This window comes from Callospermophilus lateralis, unplaced genomic scaffold, assembly GCF_048772815.1.
Source record: "Callospermophilus lateralis isolate mCalLat2 unplaced genomic scaffold, mCalLat2.hap1 Scaffold_1242, whole genome shotgun sequence".
Lineage (NCBI taxonomy): Eukaryota > Metazoa > Chordata > Mammalia > Rodentia > Sciuridae > Callospermophilus > Callospermophilus lateralis.
Genome location: NW_027512427.1, coordinates 246,873 through 265,996, shown reverse-complemented (window position 1 = coordinate 265,996; position 19,124 = coordinate 246,873).

Sequence of the window (19,124 nt, the reverse complement as noted above, 5' to 3'; positions counted from 1 at the left end):
AAATACCATGAAATTTTTGAAATTCCAATGACCAGGTGGCAATGAAGAACATTTGGATGTCCTGTTGCTGATCACGAGTGTACCAGACAGTGCCTTGATTGACTGGTTTTGATGAAAATGGTGTAGAACAGAGATCTCAATAATTTGGATCCTGCTGAGTAGTGGGCCTAGAGCAGTGGTGAGCAAATGTGTGATAAAACATCTGAGGTGGGGCCATGTGGATCTGCCATTGGCTTCCAAATGGCTTGTGACTGACATGGTGCAGCCAGCAGACCCTTATATGTAAAGGCAACTTGTTATATGGAGAGGTTTCAGTGCAATGTTCAGAATCAGGTTGCTATGGTCAAGGGGGCATCCTATGTGGTATACAAGCCCTGTTGGTGCATTCTCCTGCAGACCCTGATCCACCACACGTGACAGAACTCGCGGCAACACTCTGTCCCAGTTGAACTCCTTGTATTTCGTGAAGCAAATACCAAACTCCGAGTGCAGCAGGAAGAAACATTAGGAAAAGTGGAGGATGATAAAATGGCTTCGCAGTCCATATGGGGAGACACTTAGCCCCCAGTGGCCACAGTTTACATACAAGAGAGAATTCAGCACTGCTGCTTCATGTTTATTGGAAAATTATAAACCATGTCCTCCAGATCACAGAGATGAAGACGCAGCTTTGATGGTCTCACTGGAAAGGAAGCTAAAGATCCTCACAAAAACATATATTTCAAGTGCCCAACCTAGAGACAGTTTCTCCAGACGTCTTTAGGCAGGCAAATCTTCATGTTTGTAGAGTTTTTACACTGTCCCTTACTTTTGGAAACTCCTCTACAATCTCCAAGGTTGTGAACCCTAAGCATTTTCAATTTCAGATATGTATTCAAAGATTTTCTAACTCTTCTCCTCTAATTGTGTCTTACTTGGGGTGAAGGTAATGTCAAGGCATTGTTCTGAATGAGAGAGGGAAAATTTTTTTGTAGTACACATTTGCATACACATTGATCCATTTTCCAATTTTCCATTCGAAATACTGAATCCCTGACACTAACTCATACCCTACTAGACTCTGACTACTAATCCTAATATGATGGAGAAAAATAAACAAAAAAAATGAAAATACAAGCAGTTCAGAGGAGGCATGGTGTATAGTTGGACTTCCCTCTTGCATGATAAAGGGTCGGTTTTATAAATCTACTCAATTTTTAATTGAAATAGTCCTCCATGTGTTTTTTTTTAAAGAGAGAGTTAGAGAGGAGAGAGAGAATTCTATAATATTTATTTTTTTAGTTATCGGCGGACACAACATCTTTGTTTGCACGTGGTGCTGAGAATCGAACCCATGCCGCACGCATGCAAGGCGAGCGCACTACGACTTGAGCCACATCCCCAGCTCTCTCCATGCGTTTTTAAAGTTAACAAATATGTGAATTCCTGTCTCCCTTTCTCTGTAGCCTACTCAGCACATGTATTTTTTATATGCACATATAGATTCCTACTTGGTATCACACGTATATTTTTATGAGTTGGCTGACTTGGCAGAAACAAATTGTAAGAAGAGATCAGTCCTCCTAAACGCTGTTGGAACTGAAAATCCAAACTATGGGTGAGCTTCCTATTAGAACAATATTATACATAAACCCATGTTTAGTAAAATAAATATTTTTGCATCTGAGGGTGATATATATTACATGATGAATTACGATTGGCATATATATATTGATACTTTTTAATGAATTTTTGTGTTTTTTTGTCTATATATATATATATATATATATATATATACATACACTCTACAGATTTTATAAAATATGAAATATATTTGTCTTATATACACTCCGTAAATTCATTCATGTTCATGTATGTGGATTTATAATCAACTTTTCACAAGATTATTCTCAGAAATAATCATCTACCTGAAATACATATTTGTTTCCCAGTGCTGAAAACTAACTTCAGTCAATGGTGCTTACAAATCCTAATATTTCTACAGTAACTGACCCAGTTTAACATCAATGCAAGTATATTCCTATGGGACATGATGTCTATTTTGACATTCATTTTAATTCAACACTGGTAGATTACTATTTCTTCAGTTTTTGCACATCATAGGTTATATATTTCATTTACAAGTTCAGAAATTTATAGGAATTTGTTTCACTTTTAATCACTTCCTGCTTCAGAACACATGTATTCCTCCATGTTACTTGACTGGTCTTTTCATGAGACTTCTTTCCAAACACATTATTTTCGATTTCCATAATCAATTTTGAAGCTAAACCCACACACTCTTCAAGATAAACCATAACATTAATATTACCATTAGATGTATAAGTGGTTGGAATGAATGTGTGAATATCAATATAAGATTTCCTGTACATATTCACATTTCAATTCAATCCATTATTAAAGTTGGAACCAGGTATGCTATTTATTCACAGTATGGTCTATTAATGCATTATCTCTATATTCATAGACACAGTGTACACCTCTTTGTTCCCCCAATACTAATTTATACCTCTTCAAAACATTGCTCCCAAAAATGGTAGAAGAAATAAACATGTCACCTTATCTATCTATCTATCAATATATATATATATATATATATATATATATATATATATATATATATATATATATATATATATCTTTTTTTATCACAGTAATATTCTGGACACAAAAAACAAAGGTCATACTCATGATTGTATCAAAGCCTAAATGGAAAGTGAGCATGGATTACTAAAAACAACCATATCCAGGTTGCCTAATGCTCTCAAATGTAAATCCTATTGGTGACTACATATTTGTTTCTTTCTAAGATTATATATTCAACTTCAAGCCTGTTGAAAATGTCTAATCCTATCACTCAGTTTATACTTTGCCTGATTTCCTTATATCTCTATTGATATCTGCTTTCCTACATATATTCCCCAGTTCATCATTGTGTCTGACACTTCACATATGCTGATATTTACATTCAATGTCTACCCGAGACCCTATTGCTAAAGAAATTTTGGTCTAAATCCTATACTCACTCTTATTTCTAAACCTACTGACTATCTTCCTAATCCTACTGACTATTGCTTTTTGACTCGATGTTCTCTTCGACAATTAATCATCCAAGGTATAAGGTCCTAAACCATTGTATTTCAATTTGTCGGAGACATATATGCAGAACATAATTCAAACCTAAGAATCCCACTCAAGGACCCAATGCCCTTCTGACTTCGAATCTTACCTAGATTTCTGTTTTCATACTTACATTTCACCTATATATTCTTGTAAATATCACAGGTTCCCAATACCATTATTCATGGGGCAGAGAGATTCCTAACCCAAAAAAAACATGTTATTAACCCTAAACATACACTGTTCCCTCAATCTAACTTTACAAAAGAGGAGGGACAGAGTTGGTCTTACAATACAGGAATGTAGGGGATCTTCCATCTTCTGAGAACATCAAAGGTCCATGCAGAAATGATCCCTGGAGAAGATATAGGCAGCTATGAAGGACCTGAGAGAGGAAAAGTCATCTTTTATGGTAAACAACCTGGTCAAGATGAATGGATGTGTCTGAATCAACCTCTATCTTCTAAATGTAGAGAAGATGGATCAAATCAGGCCTGTGTGGAGAGCTCTTCCCAGGTGCCTATGGTTGATATACCATTCTAACTTGTGAAAGTGTGACAGAAAGAAGGGACAGACTCCATCTCATGGGACCCTTAGAAGTTACTGTTAGGACAAAGAGGTTGCCAAGGCAGTGACCTCATTCTGTTCCTGAAGGAAGTGACCTCACTTCACTTCCTTGGTGATGGAACTCTCTGAACTTGGGATCCAGGAAGAGAGGCACCCAGAGCCAGTCGCAGTCCCAGTCCCTGTGGTCTCACTTGTTTCAATTTACCAAGCACAGAGTCAGTCTTTCTTAGTACCAACAGATGTGAGAATGGCCAAATGCCAGGAAAGCTCTGAAGAAAGACCTTTCTGAGAAAGCAGGTATTGGTTCACCGCTGGCTCCTGACAACTGCACAGAGTTGGCCAAGGAGACCAGATTTGAGATACAACAGGCCATTTTGGGGGAATATAGTATGGCCCACCATTCAGAGGACACTCCACAAAGGAGGTGCCTTTGTGGGTGTAGGTGTGTGTATGGTTTTTTCTCAAGTTCTGAGAAGATGTAAGAAAGGCTGTTTGTTTGAATTGGCGTGGACTGTTTCTAGTAAGTCCTTTGACAAGGCGAGTGCTTCTATGTCTGTGTATCCCACTCTGTCCGTGGTTGTAGACATTAGAAAATAAAATGCATCAATGGATGTGTCCTGTCTAGGAGAAAGCTTTGCAACATTCATCCTGCCTGATTTATTAATGGACTGCAGCTTTCCTTATTGAAGGGAAACACCTGCTATCTTTCAAAGTTTCTGTTTACATCCTGAATTCTGGACACTCTCCAGAATTGCCTCATTGTTTTGTGTCCAAGATATGTACTACCTCCAAGCTATGTGATATGGCTATGTACTGGATAGCTGAAGGGAAAGGCGAGCATCTCAGAAAACTCAGATATCAGTGTGAACAGGAAAGTCTCAGTGGAGAAACCCTGCTTTGTGCGTTTTGTTTACCTATTGTTCTGTTGCCCTGAATTTCAGGAAGGTTTTTGCCTCAGACCACTCCTTTGTGAATATCAATTCAATCCATTATTTAAAGTGGAACCAGCTATACTATTTATTCACAGTATGGTCTATTCATGCATTATCTGTATATTCATAGACACAGGGTACAGCTTTTTGTACAACCAATACTTATGTATATGTCTTCAAAATATTACTCGCAGAAATGGTGAAAGAAATACTCATGTCACCTAATCTACATATACATTTTATCACAGTAATATTCTGGACACAAAATGCAAAGTTCACACTTATTATTGTACTAAAGCCTAAATGGAAAGTGAACATGGATTACTTCCATGTTCAGGTTGCCTAATGCTCTCAAATATCAATCCTATTGGTGACTACATATTTGTTTCTTCCTAAGATTATATATTCAAAATCAACCCTGTTGCAAATATCTAATCATATCACTCACTTTATACTTTGCCTGATTTTGTAATATCTCTTTTTTTATTGTTACGATGAGCCAATTTAGTACTTTTTTAATTTTTTTTTCATCTTTCATACATTTGATTCAAGTGAGTTATGCATTTCCATTTTTACCCCAAATACAGATTGCAGAATCACATCAGTTACACATTCACAATGTTTACATAATGCCATATTAGTGACTGTTGTATTCTGCTGACTTTTCTATCCCCTACTATCCCCCCTCCCCTCCCCTTTCATCTTCCCTCTCTACCTCATCTGTTGTTGTTCCGTTCTCTCCCTTCCCCCCCTTTCCCCTCACAACCTCGTATATGTGATTTCGTATAACGATGAGGGTTCTTTCCGTTTCCATGCAATTTCCCTTCTCTCTCCCTTTCCCTCCCATCACTTGTCTCAGTTTAATGTTAATATTTTCCTCATGCTCTTTCCCTCTGTTCAGTTCTTAATTGCTCTCCTTAAATCAAAGAAGACATTTGGCATTTGTATTTTAAGGATTGGCTAGCTTCACTTAGCATAATCTGCTCTAATGCCATCCATTTCCCTGCAAATTCCATGAATTTGTCATTTTTTAGTGCTGCATAATACTCCATTGTGTATAGATGCCACATTATTTTTTATCCATTCATCTATTGAAGGGCATCTAGGTTGGTTCCACAGTCTGCCTATTGTGAATTGTGCTGCTATGATCATTGATGTGGCGGTATCCCTATAGCATGCTCTTTTATGGTCCTCAGGGAATTGTCCGAGGAGGGCGATAGCTGGGTCAAATGGTGGTTCCATTCCCAGCTTTCCCAGGAATCTCCATACTGCTTTCCATAATGGCCGCACCATTTTGCAGTCCCACCAGCAATGTACAAGTGTACCCTTTTCCCCACATCCTCGCTAGCACATATTATTGTTTGACATCCTAATGGCTGCCAATCTTACTGGAGTGAGATGGTATCTTAGGGTGGTTTTGATTTGCATTTCTCTGACTGCTAGAGAAGGTGAGAATTTTTTCATGTACTTATTAATTGATTGTATGTCTTCTTCTGAGAAGTGTCTGTTCAGGTCCTTGGCCCATTTGTTGATTTTGTAATATCTCTATTGATATCTGCTTTCCTACATATTTTCCACTGTTCATCATTGTGACTGACCCTTCAAGTGTGCTGATATTTACTTTCACACTTTAACCCAAACCCTATTGCTAAAGCACTTTTGTTCCAAATCCTATACTCACTCTTCTTTGTTAACCTACCGAATATCTATCTAATCCTACTTACTATCCCTTTTTGACTGGATGTTCTCTTCGAATTTTAATCATAAAAGGAACAAGGTCCTATGCCATTGTATATCGATTTATCTGAGATATCTGTGCACAACGTAAATCAAAGCTAAGTATCCCAATGAAGGGCCCATTGCCCCTCTGGGCTTCAAAATTACCTAGACTTTCTTTTTTCATTTATATATTTCACCTCTATATTTTTAAAAATATCGCAGGTTCCCAATACCATTATTCATCCAGCAGAATGATTTCTAACCCAAATCAAACATTTTATTAACCCTAACAATACACTGTTCCCTCAATGTAAATTTAAAGAAGAGCAGGGACAGAGTTGGTCTTACAATACAGGAATGTAGGGGATCTTTCACCTGTTGAGAACCACAAGTTCAATGCAGAAATGATCCCTGGAGAATATGTAGTCAGCTATGGAGGACCTGAGAAAGCAAAAGTAATCTTCCATGGCAAAATACCTGGTCAGGATGACGGGATGTGTCTGAATCAGAACCTCTCTTCTCAATGTAGAGGAGATGGACCAAACCAGGCCTGTGTGGAGAGCAATTACCGGGTTCCTATGGTTGATATACCATTCTAACTTGTGAATGTTTCACAGGAAGTAGGGGAAGCCTCCATCTAATGAGACACTTGGAAGCAACTGTTAGGATAAAGTGTTTGCCAAGGCAGTGACCTCATTCAGTTCCTGAAGGAAGTGACCTCACCTTACTCCCTTGGTGATGGAACTCTCTGAACTTAGGATCCTGGAAGCCAGGCACACAGAGCCAGTCCCAGTACCAGTCCCAGTGGGTTCACTTGTTTGGAATTACCAAGGACAGAGTCAGTCTTTCTTTGTACCTACTGATGTTAGAATGGCCAAAAGCCAAGAGAGCTCTGAAGAGGGGCCTTTCCTGAAAAAGCAGATAGTGGCCCACCGCTGGTTCCTGACAACTTCATAGAGATGGCCAAGGAGACCATATCTGAGACAGGACAGGACATTTCGGGGGAACATTGTGTGGCCCACCAGTCAGAGGACACTCCATAGAGTCACAGACCTACTTAGGGTAAAAAGGTGCCTTTGTGGGTGTGGTTGTGAGTTTGTGATTTTGTCTCATGTTGTGAGAATAGGAAAAAAAGGTGGTTTGTTTGGTTTGGAGTGAACTGTTTCTCGTAAGTCGTTTGAAAAGGAGAGTGTTTCTATGTCTGTGTATCCCATGGTGTCCGTGGTTGTAGACATTAGAAAAGAGAGTGCATCAATGGATGTGTCCTGTCTAGTAGAAAGCTTCCCATTTCATCCTGCCCAATTTATGAATGGTTTGCGGCTTTACTTAAAGATGGGCATAACCTAATACATTCCTAATTTCCAGGTTTATTCATGAACTCTGTTCACTCTCCAGAATAGGATCATGGTTTTGTGTCCAACATATACCACCTCCAAGCTCTGTGACATGGCCATGTACTGGATGGCTGAAGGTAATGGCGAGCATCTCAAAAAACTCAGATATCAGTGTGACCAGGAAAATCTCAGTGGAAAAACCCTGCTTTGGGCATTTTGCTTATATATTGTTCTGATGAACTGAATGTCAGGAAGTTCTTGCTCTGGCCACCCCTTTGTGAAGCCTGAAGTAAACAGTTTTCAAATGGAAATGATTGGGCATCACCTGTGGCTCTTTGCTTAATTGCTTTGGAAAGGGATGTGTCTGAATTAGCATCTTGGCCCTGTGTGAGGTTGTGGCTTAGATTCTCAGCACCAGATGGATCTAAAGAAAGATCCCATGTGTGCATCCAAAACCAAAATGGCAAATACACCAGTCATTGTGGATAAAGTCTCGCTTTCCTCTGTGAGGTTCCTGACCTCTATCAAGTGAGAATAGGGATCCTTTTTGTCAATTGAGTTCTTCAAAGCCCTGCAAAGGTGCTTGGGTTTTCTCATGACTCTAATTTACATAAAGAATCTATACCTCTAACTCAGTAGGCCTCAAATTGAAGAAGCGGTGCAGTATTAACGGCATGCCTATTTGATCACTCCGGGTTCACAGGAAGTATGTCCAGGCCACCCTGACTTTAGGCAAATGAGGGGCAAGGGAGCTTATTTTGGACACTGTCTTGGAATGTGCCCCTCATGGAAACCTCCAGCCAGAGGTTATGATGAGTATCTATATGGAAAAAGATGAGGGCCATGTGGGAGTGTTTTGGTTTAATTGTGGTCATTATGTGGCTGTTAAAGGAGATGCCTGGGTCCACATGGGCTTGAACTCTGGTGTGATTACACTTAGAGAGTGCATTCTGGATCTGATCTCAGAGAACTTGTGCCATGAATTGTGTTGGGATTCTAGGAGGGCACGCATGAGAGTCTCCCTTGGAAACTAAGATCTAGGCCCAGGGTGGCTTTCCACAGAGCACTGGGAATCTCAGCCAGGATACCACATGATTTTTTTTTTTCTGAAAGACTTGGTAGGCATAGGTGACAGTCAAAACACACATGGACCTCACATTGTAGACCTCAATGGGTCTGATTTCATGTGACTTTTTGGCCACTCCCTGGGAAGCCTTGTCTTTAACAGTTCTACAGAGCATTCATCGAAATGAGGTTTCTCATCATTTAATGGTTCCTGTACAAATTGAAATCCACAGTGCCTCCATCTTCATTCGTGAAAAATGGCTAGATAAATACAATAAAATTATTGAAATTTCCATGACCAGGTGGCACTGGAGAAAATTTGGAAAACCGGTTGCTGATCATGAGTATACCAGACAGTGCCTTGATTGACTAGGTTTCATCAAAATGGTGTATAACAGAGATGCCAGTAAATTGGAGCCTGCTGAGTAGTGGGCCTAGATCAGAGGAGCAGAGGTGTGTGATAAAACATCTGTGGTGGGGCCATGTTGATCTTCCATTGGCTTCCAAATGCCTTGTGACTGACATGGTGCAGCCAGCAGACCCTTATATGTAATGGTATCTTGTTATATAGAGAGGTTTCAGGGCAATGTTGAGAATTATGTTGCTGTGGTCAAGGGGAAAAGTTATGTGGAATAGAAGCATTGTTGGTATATTCTCTTGCAGACCCTGACCCACCACACGTGACAGAACTCCCTCAAGCACTGTGTCCCAGGTGATCTTTTTTTTACTTCATAAGCAAATACAGCAGCAAGAAACACCATGAAAATTGGAGGATGAACAAATGGCTTCACAGTCCACACAGGGAGACACTTAGAACCCAGTGGCCACAGTTTACCTACAAAGATCAAATTCAGGACTGCTGTCTCATGTTAATTGGAAAATAAGAAACTATGTTTTACAGGTCACATAGGTGCAGACCCAGCTTTGATGATCTCAGTACAAAGGAAGCTAAAGCTCCTCATAACAACATATGTTTCAAGTGCCCAATCTCAGAGGAAATTTCTCAAGAAGTCTTTAGGCCAGCAGAGCTCCATGTTTATGGAGTGTTCACCCTGTCCCTTACTTTTGGAAACTCCTGTACCACCTTCAAGGTAGTGAACTTCTTAGCATATTACATTCCAGAGAAGTATTCACTGATTTTCTAATTCTTCTCCTCTAATTATGTCTTACTTGGGGCGAAGATAATGTCAAGCCATTGTTCTGGAGGAGTGGGAAGATTTTGTGTGGCACATATTTGCATACACATTGGATACATTTTCCAAATTTCCATTCGAAATACTGAATCCCTGACTCTAACCCCTACCACACTAGACTCTGACTACTAATCGTAATATGATAGAGAATAATAACCAAAACAGAATAGAAATACAAGCAGTTCAGAGGAGGCATGGTGTATAGTTGGAATTGCCTTTTGCATTATATAGGGTAGGAGTTATAAATCTAGTCATTTTTTTTGTTGAAATAGTTCTCCGTGTGTTTTGAAAGTTAACAAATATGTGAATTCCTGTCTCCTTTTCTCTGTAGCCTATTCAGCACATGTAATTTTATATGCACATATAGAATTGTACCTGGTATCACACGTACATTTTTGTGAGGTGACTGACTTGGCAAATACAAATTGTGAGAAGAGATCACTCCTCCTAAATGCTGTTGGAACTGAAAATTCAACCTATGGGTAAGCCTCCTAGTTGAACAACATTATACATAAATCCATGTTCAGTATATGAATATTTTTGGGTCTGTGGATGATATGTATTTCATGATGAATTTTGATTGGCATATATATTGCTAGTTTTTAATGTCTGTGTGTGTGTGTGTGTGTGTGTGTGTGTATATATATATATATATATATATATATATATATATATATACTCTCCAGATTTTTCAAAATATGAAATATTTGTGTCTTATTTTGCACTCCCTAAATTCATTCATATTCATGTATGTGGATTTATAATCCAATTTTTAAAAAATTATTCTCAGAAATATTCATCCACCTGAAATACATATTTTTTCCTAGTACTGAAACAGTTTTCAGTAAATGGTGCATCCAAATCCTAATATTTCGGCATTGCAAGATGGCTGTGAAGACAGTGTATCACACCCAGTGTACCCTGCCACTGCGCAAGTGAATAACGAGTTAGAGCAATGAAAAACTATCTTGTTAGGATCTTACAGGAAAATGGGTGTTTACCGAAACCTAGAAGAATGATTTCCACCACCGAGGTCCGGTAATTGAGTCTCAAACACAAGCCACTTGTGCAACTGGAGATCCATTCTGATTGATCCGCGTGACCTGCCCTGTGTCTACAAATGGTGAGGCACCACCCAGAAGCGACCAGCAAGCAGGGAGAAACGTTGCTGCGGATTCTGTGGAATCCTGCTGGCTGAGCATCCACTGAGCCCCCAGCTGAATTCGGGATTTCAGATGGGGAAGTTAGCAGTACATTTCTATGCCCCAAAGCAGAAACTCCACAAAGGAAACCAACAGCCACCATCTTGGAGAGCTGAAGTAACCACCACCACTCCCTGACAGATTGCAAGAATAAAACAGGTGTGTGTTTCTCAGCTCATCTCACATACAGAGGGGAATTTGCATAAAATATCTCCTAGGCTTTTGGGGGAGGAATAATCAGAGCAAGTCTGCATAAAGACTGGGGGAAAACTAGAGGCACCTGACCTTCATCTCCCCTTCCCATCAGCGGCAAAAATGAAACTTGTCTAGCCAGTGCGGGGCGATGGGCAAGCGAAAAAAATTAAAACAATAGAGTTCCAGGGTTCCCAATAGACACCCTCCCCACCCAACAAACGGCAGACCCAGAGAACAGTTTGAGCTGCCGAGAAGCATCACTCAGGAGAAATCTGGTCTAGCAGGAGAAATCAGGACTAGCAGGATAAACCAGGGGACTAGAGGCCAGGCCCTCCTGACTGGCTGGCTGGAGAACGCCGGCCCACTGCCAGTGTGACTGGGCAACGGGAGACCACCTTCCTGCTGGCGCCAGCCCACCTGCTGACGCTATGTCTTGACGGCTGGAGAACGCGCGCCTGCCGGCGACCGAACGCGCAACTGTGTGGCAAGAGATCACCCACCAGCTGAAGACAGACCACAAGCTGCCCACGCTACTGGGTGGCTGGAGACTGCCGGCCTGCCAGCGACCGGGAGCTGAAACCAACCAGAGACAATCCAGTCCACCCACCCAATTCGGACCCTCCGGCAAGGAGCCTGGGGCCCACCACAGCAGAGAGGTGACATCACTGGAGCTCGGCCGTCAGAATTCCTTAACAGCGGAATCCACTTAAGCAGGCATAGTCTACCAACACAAAGGAGAGAAAACAGAGATATATAAACCCATAACAAATCTATGGAAGAGAGCAGAAACACAGCAATCAAACAGAGCTGGAAAATGACGTGAACATCATGAAAAAACAAGGGAAAACAAGGTGTACAAACAATGAAGGACAACTTAATACTACAGGAGAACCTAGAAGCATCAGAAACAGGGATAGGGAAAAAACTTAAGTCATACCTAACTCAGATGGAAAGGAATAAGAGAGAAGACATGAGGCAGCAAGTCTAAGGATAAAAGTACATTTCGAAAATGAATTAAACAAACAAATTCAAATGGCAAAGAACAAGCTTTACCAGGAGATAGAGATCTTTTAAAAAATCATACAGTAATTCTAGAAATGCAGGAAACTATAAACCAAATTAAAAACTCAAACAAGAATATTACAAATAGACTAGATCAAGTAGAAGTCAGAACATCAGATAATGAAGACAAAGTTTGTCAACTTGAAAAGAATATAGTCAACACAGAAAACATGCTTAAATCCCATGAGCAACTATTCAAGAGATATGGGATGTCATAAAAAAAACAAAATTGGGAGTCATCGGGATAGAAGAAGGCATAGAAATTCAAACCGAATGAATGAACAACATATTAAATGAAATAATTCTAGAAAACTTCCCAGAGATGAAAGATGGAATGGATTGCCATATCCTGGAAGCCTACAGGACCTCAAACATTCAAAACCATAATAGACAAACTCCAAGACATATAATTATGAAGATAGCCAACATACAGAACAAGGAGAGAATATTAAAAGCTACGAAAGAAAGTAGGCAGATAACATTCAGGGGTAAACCAATAAGGTTAACAATTGATTTTTCATCACAGACATTGAAAGCGAGAAGATCTTTGAACAATGTATTTCAAACACTGAAAAATAATGGATTCCAACCAAGAATACTGTATCCAACAAAATTAAGCTTCAGATTTGACAATGAAATTAAGTCCTTCCTGATAAATAAAAGCTAAAAGAATTCGCAGACAGAACACCAGCACTGCAAAGCATTTTGACCAAAATACTACAAGAAGAGGAATTGAAAAATAGTGCCCAAAACTAACAGCGGGAGGTATCTCAGTAAAGGGGTAAGAAAAAAACCAAAAAGTAAAAACTACCCAAATTAAAATAAATAAATAAATAAACATGACTGGAAGTACAAATCATATTTCAATTGTAACCTTAAATGTTAAAAATCTAAACTCACCAATCAAGAGACATAGGCTAGTAACCTGGATCAAAAAAATAAATCCAACAATATGCTGCCTTCGAGAGACTCATATGAAAGGTAAAGACATACACAGGCTGAAAGTGAAAGGTTGGGAAAAATCATACCACTCATATGGCCCTCGGAAGCAAGCAGGAGTGGCCATACTCATATCATATAAAATCAACTTCAAACCTACATTAATCAAAAGGGATAAAGTAGGACACTATATATTGTTAAAAGGAACCATCCACCAACAAGACATAACAATTATCAATTGGTATGCACCAAACAATTGAGCTGCAATGCTCATAAAACAAACTCGCCTCAAGTTCAAGAGTCAAATAGACTACAACACAATAATTATGGGTGACTTCAACACACCGCTCTCGCCATTAGACAGATCCTCTATAAAAAACTGAATAAAGAAACTATAGAATTCAACAGCACAATCAATAACCTTGACGTAACCGACATATATAGAATACATCAACCATCATCAAGTGGATACACTTTATTCTCAGCAGCACATGGATCCTACTCCAAGTTAGACCATATATTATGCCATTGGGCAACTCTTAGTAAATATAAAGGCGTGGAGAAAATACCATGCACCATATCTGATCATAATGGAATGAAACTGGAAATCAATGATAAAAGAACGAAGGAAAAATCCTACATCACATGGAAAATGAACAATATTCTACTGAATGATCAATGGGTTACAGAAGACATAAAGGAGGAGATAAAAATATTTTTAGAATCAAATGACAATACAGACACATCGTACTGGAATCTATGGGACACAAAGAAGGCAGTTTTAAGAGCGAAATTCATTTCTTGGAGTTCTTTCCTCAAAAAAAGAATAAAACAACAAATAAATAAACTCACAGTACACATCAAAAACCTAGAAAAGGAAGAGCAAAACAACAGCAAATGTAGTAGAAGACAAGAAATAATTAAAATTAGAGCAGAAATCAACGAAATTGAAACAAAAAAAAACATTGAAAAAATTGATAAAACTAAAAGTTGGTTCTTTGAAAAAATAAATAAGATTTACAGGCCCTTAGCCATGCTAAGGATGAGAAGAAGAGAGACAACTGAAATTACTAACATATGGAATGAAAAAGACAATATCACAACAGACAGTACACAAATACAGAAGATAATTAGAAAGTATTTTGAAACCCTATATTCCAATAAAATAGAAGATAGTTAAAATATCGACAAATTTCTTAAGTCATACGATCTGCCCAGATTCAGTCAGGAAGACACACACAATTTAAACAGACCAAAAACAAATGAAGAAATAGAAGAAGCCATCAAAATACTACCAACCAAAAAAAGCCCTGGACCTGATGGGTATAGAGCAGAGTTCAAAAAAACCTTCAAAGAAGAATTAGTACCAATACTTTTCAAGCTATATCAAGAAATAGAAAAATAAGGAGCGCTTCCAAATTCATTCTCGGAGTCCAAAATCACCCTGATCCCAAAACCAGACAAAGACACTTCAAAAAAGTAAACTACAACCAATATCTCTAATGAACTTGGATGCAAAAATTCTCAATGAAATCCGTGTGAATTGAATCCAAAAGCATATCAAAATAGTTGTGCACCATGATCAAGTAGGATTCTTCCCTGGAATGCAAGGCTGGTTCAATATACGGAAATCAATAAATGCTATTCACCACATCAATAGACTTAAGGACAAGAACCATATGATCATCTCGATAGATGTAGTAAAAACATTCGACACAGTTCAGCATCCCTTTATGTTCAAAACACTAGAAAAACTAGAAATAACAGGAACTTACCTCAACATTGTAAAAGCTATATATGCTAAACCTCAGGCTAGGATCATCCTAAATGGAGAAAACTGAAGGCATTCCCTCTGAAATCTGGAACAAGACAGGGATGCCCTCTATCACCACTTCTATTCAATTTAGTTCTTGAAATACTAGCCAGAGAAATTAGACAGACAAAAGAAATTAAAGGCATAAAAATAGGAAAAGAAGAACTTGAATTATCGCTATTTGTGGATGACATGGTAATATATTTAACAGACCCAAAAGGGTCTACAAAGAAACTGCTAGAGTTAATAAATGAAGGATATAAAACCAACACGCATAAATCAAAGGCATTCCTGTATATCAGCAACAAAACTTCTGAAATTGAAATGAGGAAAACCACTCCATTCACAATATCCTCAAAGAAAATAAGATACTTGGAAATCAACCTAACAAAAGAGGTGAAAACCACAGAACCCTAAAGAGAGAGATAGAAAAAGATCTTAGAAGATGGAAAAATGTACCCTGTTCATGGATAGGCAGAACTAAATTCATCAAAATGGCGAAATTACCCAAAGTTCTATACAGGTTTAACGCAATGCCAATCAAAATCCCAATGGCATTTCTTGTAGAAATGATAAAGCAATCATGAAATTCATATAGAAAAACAAAAGACACAGAATAGCAAAAGAAATTCTAAGCAGGAAGTGTGAATCGGGAGGTATAGCGATACCAGAGTTCAAACTTTACTACAAAGCAATAGTAACAAAAACAGTGTGGTACTGGTATGAAAACAGGCAGGTGGACAAATGGTATAGAATGGAGGACAGAGAAACCAATCCACAAAATTACAAGTTTCTTATATTTGATAAAGTGGCTATAAACATGCAATGGATGAAGGATAGCATCTTCAACAAATGGTGCAGGGAAAATTAGAAATCCATATGCAACAAAATGAAACTGAATCCCGTTTTCTCACCATGCACAAAAGTTAAATCAAAATAGATCAAGGAGCTAGATATCAAATCAGAGACACTGCGTCTCATAGAAGAAAAAGTTGGCTACGATCTATATACTGTGGGGTCAGGCTCCAAATTCTTTAATAAGACATCAATAGCCCAAGAGTTAATAACAAGAAAAAAACAAATGGGACTTACTTAAACTAAAAAGTTTTTTTCTCAAGAAGAGAAACAATAAGAGAGGTAAATAGAGAGCCTACATCCTGGGAACAAATTTTTACCCCTCACACTTCAGATAGAGCCCTAATATGCAGAATATACAAAGAACTCAAAATATTAAACAATAAGATAACAAATAACCCAATCAACAAATGGGCCGAGGACCTAATCAGACACTTCACAGAGGAGGACATACAATCAATCAACAAGTACATGAAAAAATGCTCACCATCTCTAGCAGTCTGAGAAATGCAAATCAAAACCACCTTAAGATACCATCTTACTCCAGTAAGATGAGCAGCCATTATGAAGTCAAACAACAATAAGTGTTGGTGAGGATGTGGGGAAAAGTGTACACTTGTACACTGCTGGTGGGACTGCAAATTGGTGAGGCCAATTTTGAAAGAAGTATGGATATTCCTGGGAAAGCTGGAAATGGATCCACCATTTGACCCAGCTATCACCCTTCTTGGACTGTTCCCTGAGGATCTTAAAAGAGCGTACTATAGGGATACTGCCACATCAATGATCATAGCGGCACAATTCACAATAGCTACACTGTGGAACCAACTTAGATGCCCTTCAATAGATTAATGGATAAAAAAATGTGGCATCTATACACAATGGAGTATTACACAGCACAAAAATGACAAAATCATAGAATTTGCAGGGAAATGGATGGCATTAGAGCATATTATGTTAAGCGAAGCTAACCAGTCCTTAAAAAATAAATGCCAAATGTCTTCTCTGATATAAAGAGAGCAAATAAGAGCAGAACAGGGAGGAAGAGCATGAGGAAAATATTAACATTAAACAAAGACGAATGGGGGGAGAGAAAGGGAGAGAGAAGGGAAAGCTTATGAAAATTGTAGGAGACCCTCAATGTTACACAAAATCGCATATAAAATGTTGTGAGGGGAAGTGGGGGGGAAACAATGGAGAGAATTGAACAATAGCAGATGAGGTAGAGAGGGAAGATGGGAGGGGAGGAGAGGGTGGATAGTAGGGGATAGGAAAGGTAGCAGAATACAACAGTCACTAATATGCCGTTATGTAAAAGTGTGAATGTGTAACCGATGTGATTCTACAATTCGTATTTGGGGAAAAAATGGGAGTTCATAACCCAATTGAGTCAAATGTATGAAAGATGATATATCTTGAGCTTTGTAATGTTTTGAACAACCAATAAAAATAAATAAATAAATAAATAAAGGTTTAAAATTTAGTGGGAAGAAATCAGCTAAAAATGGGTTCAGATGTATTCATTTTGCTATGCAGAAACTTTGTTTTGTGTAGTTGTAAATATCACAAATTTATTTTACCAGAAAATGCACATAAATTGAGATGAAAGGATAATTCACCTATCTTCATGAAAAATTCATAGCATTTTCTACACTTTTCATACTTCATTTTTTTCGTGAATATTTTGACATGGACAAGGTCTAGTCTTAGGCTATTCTTCCAGAATACTACCTCATCTGACAAGTTCGTACAATGTGTTGGATTGTTCTTTTCATCTTTTATTTAATAGTTTCTAGCTGATAATGTGTATTTTTCTTATCTTTATTTGGACATTATCTTTGCATTTTATGTTTTACTGGGGAAGAGACTCATCAAAAGCTCTTTATTATAAGTATCAACAATCAAACATTTAGAGCATGCAATTATTCTTAATTTTGCATGAAAATAAATTTGTACCATTTTTCTTATAAAGATGTTGTATTATTAATAATGTCCCTACTGTAATAAGTAACTACTTACAAGAAGAATTAAACAATTGACTTTATATCAATTATGAACATGAAAAGTACTAAAATAAGTATTTGGCAATTAATACACAATTGATAGAAATAGAAATCACAAGAACGCCATTTAAAATGTCAGTGCATATGGTCCTTAAATAATAGGTTGTTCAAATAAAATTTCTCTAATTCATAAGAGTTAATATGCCATATTACAGCTTAATGTGATATAAAACCTTAAATTATCAGTATTGATAAATAAGAATGATACCTTTTTACTTAAATATGTTTATTTGATTTTCACTGTAAGATGTTAATTATGGAAGAATTGAGAATTAAGAAAGACTTGGTCTATATTATTTCTAACAGGAAAATCAAAGTACTTTTAAATATATATGTATATATATATAATATATGTAATGCATATGCATGAATATAGATACATATGTGTAATAAATGTATTGTAATATATCTATCAGGTGATTATAATTTTTAGATTTTCTCAAGAAAAAGAATGACTATAAAAAACAGTCTTAAACTTAAATTTCATAGCATACTACTGTTTGTAATGACATGAGAGAAAAATAGATATGGAGGGGAAACGAAAAAGGAAGGGAGAGAAGGGGGAAAATGGGGAAGAAAGTGAGTAAAGAAGAGGGACATGAGTGTATGATGTTAAGATAAAAGTGGAGGGGCTGGGTTTGTGGCTCAGTGGTAACATGCTTTTCTAGCATGTGTAAGGCACATGGTTCTATTCTCAGCACCACATACAAATAAACAAAATGAAGGTCAATCAACAACTGAAAAAATAAAAAATAAAAAAGAAGAAATATTATGAAAATTCCAAGCTTTGATGAATGTTAAATAAAAAAAATTATGTTACATAGCCTTATGTAATTTTAGACTATCCAAAATAGTCACTAAATGTTAGATTATTAGTGCTATAACTAAAAATCCATTGATCTTTCCTCTACATTCTGTGGCATGCTAGTGCTAAAATAAATTGTATTATTAATCCCCCCCCAAAATCCTAATATTTCTACAGTAACTGACCCAGTTGAACATCAATGCAAGTAGACATGATGTGCATTTTGACGTTCATTTTTATTCAACACTGGTACATTACTA